This window comes from Galeopterus variegatus, unplaced genomic scaffold (assembly GCF_000696425.1).
Source record: "Galeopterus variegatus unplaced genomic scaffold, G_variegatus-3.0.2 Scaffold4207, whole genome shotgun sequence".
NCBI lineage: Eukaryota > Metazoa > Chordata > Mammalia > Dermoptera > Cynocephalidae > Galeopterus > Galeopterus variegatus.
This window is the reverse complement of record NW_007730318.1, coordinates 66,044-75,296: the sequence shown is the minus strand read 5'-3', so window position 1 is coordinate 75,296 and position 9,253 is coordinate 66,044. Positions and strand designations below refer to the sequence as shown.

General features: G+C 38.1%; 1 pseudogene; it reads right to left on the bottom strand.

Moving 5' to 3' along the window:
• Window positions 1–7,747: 7,747 nt before the first annotated feature.
• LOC103602579 lies at window positions 7,748–8,195 on the bottom strand (annotated as a pseudogene).
• Window positions 8,196–9,253: the final 1,058 nt, after the last annotated feature.

Sequence of the window (9,253 nt, the reverse complement as noted above, 5' to 3'; positions counted from 1 at the left end):
TATGTGAAGAAGAGAGGATAAAGAGAATAGTATAGAAAAATTTTATTTTTCTTTTTAATTTTTTATTCATGTAACACAGAAGAAAGGGCAAGTATCATAATTACGTAGTTTACATCAACTTCCAAAACTGAACACATCCACGTAAACAGTTTCCAGGTAAACAAACAGCTGATTTCCAGCTCCCAAAAGACCCTCTTGTGCTCTCTTCTAGTCACTAACCACCCCACAAGGTTAAACACCATTGAAGGGTAACTACTAACCATAAATTAGTTTTGCCGTTTTTGAACTTTATTTAAATGGAGCCATAGTATATGTGCTCTTTTATGACTGGTTTTCTTTGTGACTGGTTTCTTTTACTCAACATTATGTTTGTGAGATTTATCCATAATATCACGTTTTTTGATTGTTCATTTTAATTGCTGTGTAATATTCCATTATATGACAACACTGCAGTTTACCCATTCTGCTACTGATAGGCACTTAGATAGGTTCTGGCTTTGGATTATTACAAATATTGCAGCTTTGGAGATTCTAATACATGTATTTTGGTGAATACATGTTTGCATTTATTTTGGGTATTGCTATGGTCTGAATGTTTGTGTCCTCCCAAAATTTATGTGTTGAAAACCTAACCCTCAAATGATAGTACTGAGAGATGGGGCCTTTTTGGAGGTGATTAGTGTCATTATCAGAGAGGCCTGAGAAAGCTCACTTGCCCCTTCTACCATGTGAGAACACAGAGAAAACCTAACCCTCAAATGATAGTACTGAGAGATGGGGCCTTTTTGGAGGTGATTAGTGTCCTTATCAGAGAGGCCTGAGAAAGCTCACTTGCCCTTTCTACCATGTGAGAACACAGAGAGAAGTTGCCTTCTATCAACCAGAAAGCTAGACCTCACCTGATACCAAGCCTGCTGGTACCTTGATCTTGGACTTCCCAACCTCCAGAACTGTGAGAAATAAATTTCTGTTCCTTATAAGCTGTCCAGTTTATGGTATTTGGTTATAGCAGCCCAAATGAACTGAGACAAGTATACATTTATGAGTATACATTTATAGCAGCCCAGATGAACTGAGACAAGTATATATTTATAAGGATACATTTATGAACTGTTGGTCTTGAAAAACAGTTTTGAAAGGGCTAAAATGTGCTAATGCCAAATCCTGCAGAGGGAGAGAATGTACCTTGGGCTACAAAGTGGAGTGGGGGGGATGGGAAAGGGGGAGGGAGGATGGGGATAATTGGGTGGGGGACATGGGGTACAAACGCAATTTGTGGCTAATGGGTATGCTGCCAGTATGAATCTGGCCTTCACATCTTGGGCACAAGGGGATACAATCAGCTTTGTATCTCATGAATATTCATAACCAATAAAGAAATAAAATAAAATAATAATTTCTCATGGTTGTTTATTATTAGCCTCCAAAGAGTACATCTGCAGCAGCTTTAAACAACATGTCACTCCATGGTCACAATTAAAATAATGGAGTTTTTAGAGCCAGCTAAATTAGACATTCTCATCAGCCTACATACAAAGTTTTAATTAAAACACATTCACATTAAGACTCCTTCACTTTAGTGCTGCTATTCACTTTTGCTGCAAAACAAGCAAAGAGGCAAAGATAGACTTGATGCATTTGCAGCATACATACCCAAAAGTAGAACAGACAAAACAGAAACGAAAGCTAGTATGGAAAGAAAATATCTGTGACAAAAAGTCCCAGTCATGCTAGAGGAGAAGCTTAAGAAGAAATTGGTATGAATATATTCCATATATTTGAAATATTCAATTGGCTATATAAGCAAATAAAATGGTGTGAAAAGAGTGAGTTTCTTGGTTAGATTCACTGAGCTAAGGGAAAATAGCAGGTAAAAACATTAATCCACAGAAGTAATTCCCCCAAAATAAGAGTGTATGTGCCAGAATATAGAAAAATCAGGAAGTTTAAGAGGTGTAGCCAGATCCAGCGCTGCACAGAGACATGAAAGGCAAATGAGAAAGCCATAACAGGCAGAAACCAGGCCAGGTCTCTAAGGAGATCTTTTTTTAAAAAAAAGAAAAACACAAACCACACACATTACTTTATAGGACAAATTCAGGAAACTAGAATCTGAAGCAGAAAAGTAATGCCACTTGCAAAAGATACTGAAAAGTTCTAAGAAGACCTTCTATGGTTATACCAGCTATGAGGAGAATCAAATCTCCCTTCCCCTGAAAAGATAAGGAAAGGAAACCGATAAGCAATCATTTAACATTCAGAGTAAATGAATCAATCAGATTGATGGAATTAACTGCAGAATCCAAGGAAACTATCAATTTAACTATTTCTTTTTAAAATTTTAATGTTTCCTCAGTGTCTCACCGCATTTTTGTTTCTTTTTTGAAAAGATGTGGGTAGAAAAATTGCAAAGAAAAACAAAAAAGAAATAATTTTAACAGAATGAATTTCAGTCACTTTGGCCTATTATGGGAAGGCCCTTCCCAGCTGAGGAAAGCTCATTTCAGCTTACATGTGGGCTGGTGTGGAGGAGGACCATTCTGTCTGCATCGCATGAACAATTTTTGCATTAGGGAGTGAGGCATTCTTTAGTGTAGGCTCAGTGGGAAACTCTTAGAGAATCATAGACTTTAACGTTTAAAAATTTTTTTACATAATTTGTATTTACTACTGTTTTCAAACAAACCTGTATTACTTTTGGTAATACAGCAGTGTCAGCATCCCCTGGGAATCTGTTAGAAATGCAAATTACTGGTTGGTGCCCATTGATCAGACATTTAACAAGACCCCCAAGTGACTCTGATTCATACTAAAGTTTGAGAATCACTGCTCTAAAGCATTCAAAGAACTCAGAAGAATGAGAGTAAAAATGAAAGTCTCCATTCAACAATACCCCTTTCTCTGGAGGTAACCTTGTTATGTGATTTGGAATACATTCTAATAAAGCTTTTCTAGGAGTTACAAATATACACATTCAGAACAGGTTTAGATATAGAAATATTACACATAAATATATTAGCGGATCTTTTTTGCCATTAGTATCTCTAATTGGTCCTACCCTTCCTTCAACACTGCTAGATATGCAAGTATTGTTTCCTAAAAGGTAAGACCCTCTAAGAAAAAGGTCAGAGTCTTGCCCTTTGAATTTTAGAAGCCTAATTTTAGCATAAAATAAAGAAGATGATAGCTCAGAGAAAACGTTCTTTGACTCATCTAGATGAAACTCTCTAGGCTGATGGAAGAGGCGAGCCAGAGCAGAAGTGATGAAAGCTTATGGGTGGTGAGTCCTGAGAAGGGGCCCTGAGCCCTCACCTCCTGCTCCTGCCCTCATCCAAGCCCTTGACTCAAGTGGACTATATGTGGAAACCTCTTTGGGTTTGGGGATCTGAAAGCTAGAGGGCTTAGCAGAACAGAAGTGCTGGCTCCATTTTGTGTCTATCCATTGGGCTTGAGACAGTCTCACAGGACTTCCCATGACCTTGTGTGGTGTCATTATGATGGAATGGCCCATGTCCCTAAGTGGGATACAGAAGCTGATTGCCCCAGACTCTAGAGTAGTACAGGCTCTCAGAATGTTCCCATGCATATGAGAGTGGCACAGACATGGCACAGGGAGGAGGCAGATGAAAGGAGGTATCACAGTCAAGCATAAAGCAGGATGAACAGACCTCATCATCTAGAACATGTAAATAAACCCAGGGAAGTGTGTAGTGAGGTGGGAACCACATACTATAATGATGCTTTATGCAATCTGATATGTAGGCTCAACACTAAAATAATATTCAGTTATTAAATAAAGAAAATTATTTAGTATTGAATTTGGGGACTGAAATGAGTAGCTATGAGATAGGAAAGTAAACATAAGGGGTTTAAAATATATAAACAGGATAATAAAAAGTATGATATAATAACAAAAATAGCTAACTGCATGCTGGACACTTCCTAAACAACTATTAGATGTATTTTTCCCCCTTAATGCTCACCATATATGAAGGAGGTCCTATTTTATCACTGTTTCACCGATGGAGAAATTGACTCAAAAGGTTGAACACCTGTAAAAGTTCATTCAGTTAGTGAGTGGTGGATTACACTTTTCACATATTGTTCTGCTGCTTGTTTTCGTCAATTATTTTTTTTTCATAAAAGTCTTTTCATATTACTAGACATAAGTCTATATTTTGTACTGCAATGTGCTCATAAGTAAAGATGAAAAATTCAGCCCACTCATAATTTCACTACATATCCAACCCCCACTAAAACCACAGTATAGGAATTTCTTTAAAGGCTCTGAAAGATAGGAAAAACAACAAAGGTGATAACAGCAACAAAATTTTGAAAGCCAGAAAGCAGATGGCTGAGTGTAATCTGATTTGGTAGATCACAGAAAGCCACATCCTAAGATAGCAGTGGGAAAGCTGAGAACTAATGTTATTGACATTACAGGCTCTCCAAATAGCTCCAAACTGATAGTCCCAGGTACCTCTGATCTAGGGCTGAAGGAAATGCTAAACTAAGAAGGATTGGGTAAAAGTTGTTTGAGAGGCAGTTAGAGCCCAATATATTCTTTCTCACCCCACATAACTATGTTTTATTCTCCAGAGAGAGTACAACAAAGGGTCCCTAGACCCAGGGAATATCAGACATTGGTGAGAAAATGGGAGGATTAAGTAAATGAATTATTTATTCATTTAACAAGCATCTACTGAATGCTCCCTACGTTCCAGGCACAGTTTCAGGCAAAGATCTCTACCCTTGTAAAGATGAAGGATTAGCAGGAAGAAACAGAAAATAAATGATACACATAATATATGCAAATACATAGTACGTTTGATGATGATAAGTGCTATAGGAAAAAAATGCAGAGTAAGGAAAGGAGGGTTAGAGCACGCTGGGACAGCCTAATGGTCAAAATAGGCTGTACTGAGAAAGTATATTTAAGTGAAATTTGAAGGAGACAAGAGAGTTAGCCTTGCAGACATTTGTGCATTTAGTGTAGATACACAGAAGTTTTAAAAAGCATACAAACACAGCGTAAAGAATAATAAGTGTGTTCCAGGCATTGAGAAGAGTCAGCACAAAGTCTCAGGAGGGGAGAATGCCTGGTGATCTCAAGCACCAGCAAAGAGTCCAGTGGGGCTGCAGCCAGATGGGTAAGGAGGGTGGAGGAAGAAATAAGGCCAGAGAGGCAATAGGGACCAGATCATCTGGCTTGATGGCAAATGCACCTCCCTAGTATTTCAGGCCCCAAACCTTGAAGTCATCCTTGACTCATCTCTCTTTCATAACCCACACCCCAAAATTCCAGGAAATCCTATTGGCTCTACAATAAAAATATCTAGAGTCCAGTCGTTTCTCACCGTCTCTATTGCTACTAGTGTGATAGCACCTCTCACTTGGATTGTTAGAAGAGTCCTTTAGCTGGAACCTCTGCTTCTACTTTTGGCCACTACGGCCCATTCTCATCTATAGTGCAACCAGAAAGATCCTTTAAAAACAGAAGTCAGATCATGTCCCTGCTCTGTTCAAACCACTGCAATGGTTCTGTTTGTTCAGAACACTGCAATGGACTCAGTGTAAAAGCCAAAGTCATGATCTGTCCCCCTCTGCCCAATTCCACATGCCCCTTGTTTTTGAGCCTCCTTTCCTACCACTCACCCATTTTCTCACTCTGTTTCTGCCACACTGACCCTTTGACATTCCCCAAATACCCAGCCTCACTCTCCTTTTATGCCTTGCTCTCTGCATGGAATTCTCTTCAGCCATATCTCTGTAGGCAATGCCTTACCTGCTTCAAGTCTGTGTTTATATGGCATCATCCTAATGAAGCCCACCTTATTACCACCACCACCTCACATTCTCAAAGTCCCTTTATCCTTCTCTCCTTTTCTTGGATTTGTTATTAATTTGTTATGTTTATTGTTTATGGTCTATCTCTGGTATGTTGTAAGTTCCAGGAAGGCAGGGATTTTAAGCTGGTTTTGTTCAATGATTTATCCCTAGCACCTAGTACATTGCCTGACAAATAGAAGAGTCTTTGTAAATATTTGGTGGGTGAATAAAAAAAAGTAAGACAGTGATTACTACAATGTCAGCATCTTGCTAACTCCTAAATAGAACAAAAGGCTTGATGTATGGCACTGGTAATGTTTGAAGTCTTAGTTTCAGTGATAGATGAGTGATCAGTGTATTTTTATTATTTTTTACCCTGTGTTTGTATGCTTTTTTAAACTTCTGTGTATCTACACTGAATTAGAAGCTCCAAAGGCAGGGATTTTTATTTTTATTTTAAAATTTATTTTGTAGAGGTTTGGTTTTGTTCACTTCTGTATCTCCAAGACCTAGGCTAATGCCTGTCAAATGGTAGTTATTCCGTCTGTAATGAGAATGAACTGTACATTTCACAAGTTAAGGTTTTTGAATCAAATAAACAATTTTATTGTGAATATTCATGTATTTTTTCCTAAATACTACTGAGATTTTACACATTATGATCTTGTATTTTGTGCCTTTTAATTTTGTTGCTTTGTGTTGCTTCGCCCCCTATAGATTTGTCACCCCACTTCCCCTGGATGATGGAGGTGCAAAGGATTACTCAAAGCCCATCTCTTCTGAGCAGTGAGAGACCCCAAAGTGGTTAATTTCCCACTGGAACCCTCAAGCAAGAGGCATTGCGTCCTCGGGAAATTAACCCCGAATTGGGGTTCTCTTCCTGCATTTATTTTCCAGACCAGGAAGTTACAGGAAGAGAACATAGGTGGGATTATAGTTTAACAATATAGGCTGGTGACTTTCAGCGAAACAAGCCAGATGACACTCCAGTAGACAATTAAGTGGTCCTATCAACAACAGCTTGATCTTAGCAAACATTCCTTCTCCCTCCATCAATTTCTCAGTATCTTTACATATCAAGCAGTGACCTGTCTGTTCTTGAGCCAGCAACCTTGCTGTGCCACAGTTCTTTATCTTACACCAGAGACTTACAGCCTGAGGAAAATTTCCAGTCATCTGCAAGGTCAATATTTGAAACAGCAAAGCTTTGGAAAACCAGGCCCTGTGAGGTACATTTGCTTTATAGTATATTCCACATAATTTATTAATAGTTATGCTCAATTTTACACTGAGTTGGTTATCTTTTGCTTACTGATTGTAAGGGTTTTTTTTTAATGTTTGATAAGGATTGAATTGTGTCACCCAAGTTTTATGTATTAAGAACTTGATCCCCACTGTGACTGTTGAGAGGATGGAAAGTCTTATTATGGTAATTGAAAGGTGGGACTTTGAAGAGGTGATCAGATTCTGAGAACCCTGCCCTAGTGAATGGGTTAATAATGGTGGTCACGAGCATGGTTCTGAGGGCTTTAAAAGGAGAGCATGTAAGAGTCTCTCTCTCTCTGCTCTGCCATTCTCACCACATGACACTCTGCATTGCTGTAGAGTCACCTCACCAGATGTGTTCCCTGGACTGTGGACATCCCAGCCTCTGAAACTGTAAGCAATAAATTTCATTTTCTTATAAATTACCCAGTTCCAGGTATTTTAAAATAAGTAACAGAAACAGACTGATACAATGTTGTAGAAATTAATTTTGTAACCTGGGTTGCAAATTGTTTTCTGAAGTCTGCTGCTTGTCTTTACTTTTGTTCTTTACATTTTTGCTGAAGTTTTAGATTTTTATATGGTTCTAATAAATTATTTTATTTTATTTTCACCATTTGTTAGCATTTAATGAACCTCCCTCCATGTGGCTTCAAGCCACTAAGATACAGGCCCCCCCCTCGACACCCTTAATCTTCTCCTCAGCTCTTCTGCTGAGTAATTTGACCTTTGTGATGATAGGCTGCTTTGGAAGCTTTCCCTTCCCTAGAACTTTGTAGTAGCCCGATTGCACCACATCAATGATTGGAGCCGCTCATCTTGTTTTCAGCAACATTTACCTGTGTCTGTTCACTGACCAAGGTCCACAATTTATCAAGGTTGACAGGTGGGCAGAAACTTTGGTTCTTCTTTAAGTGGTAATGCCTCATACCAACTTTCCCAGAGTAACCTGGGTGATATTTGTTGAAGCTGATCCTGTGATGATGCATGCCACCAGCATTACCCCGGCCTCCTGGCTGCTTCCGGTGCTTGTCAATACAGCTGTGGACGTGGCTTACATGGCCGCTTAGTTTCCAGGTCTTCCTCAGTCTGGATGGCATGGCAGCCACTGAGATGAAAGAGAGAGGCCTCTGCCCCATCAATTATTTTAATGTTTTCTATCTTTCCTATGGAGGCATTCTGAGATTCAGATATAAATTTTCCTGTTTTTTTCTTGCATAGTCTTATAGTGTATGCTCGTGCATGGGTGTGTGCTTGTGTTTATAACTTAAGCCCTGTGGAATTTCCTTTTGGGATGGTGGGAAGTAAGAATCTTACTTTGTTTTTTTCTTGATGTATACCAATTATTGTAATATTTAGTAGGCCAACCTTTCCCCAATGATTATAAGGCTACTTTTATCACATATAAAAAGAATGTGCTTCAGGATTGCACCACATTGTTTCAAAACTGTAGTTGCAGAAGAAGAACATTTTAAATCTGGTAAGGCAAATCCCTCCATCATTTTTTTTCCAAATAATTTTTGGCTATTCTTTTGCTTTTACCTATTCAAAGTGACATGAAATTCAGCTTGTCATGCATTATTAAACATCTTATTAATATTTTCTTTGGCATTCAATTCATAAGTTAATATATATTTTAGTATCTTGCACATTTCTTGTGAATCTTATTCTTAGGAAATTTCTTTTTCCTTAGGAGATTTTTAAAAAATAGTTTTTGTTGCTATTGTGAGAGAGATATTCTGTTGATGGCATTTTTTGTTGTTCATTCAAGAAATATTTATTGACAGGTGGTATGGGTTTGTTGCATCAGTTATTTCTGATGCGTAACAAAGCTTTAAGAACTTAGGTATTGTGATTGCGTATCTGGCCTCCTTTATAGGTTTCTTAATTAGTTTTATAGTTTTGTGGTTGTTTCTCTTGGATTCATATTGTCTAGAAGTTATCATATTTTTTTCTCTTTCTTTCTAATATTTTTAGCTCTTCTTACACTTTAATGTCCTATTACATTGGCTAGGTTTTCCAGAACAATGTTGTGGAAATAATGAGCATTCTTGTCTTGTTCCTACCTATAACAAGAATGTTGTTCAAGTTTTCATGTTAGCTATGTTGTTTACTATAGGTTTCTGGTAGATATTTGTATTGGCCCATTTTCTGAAAC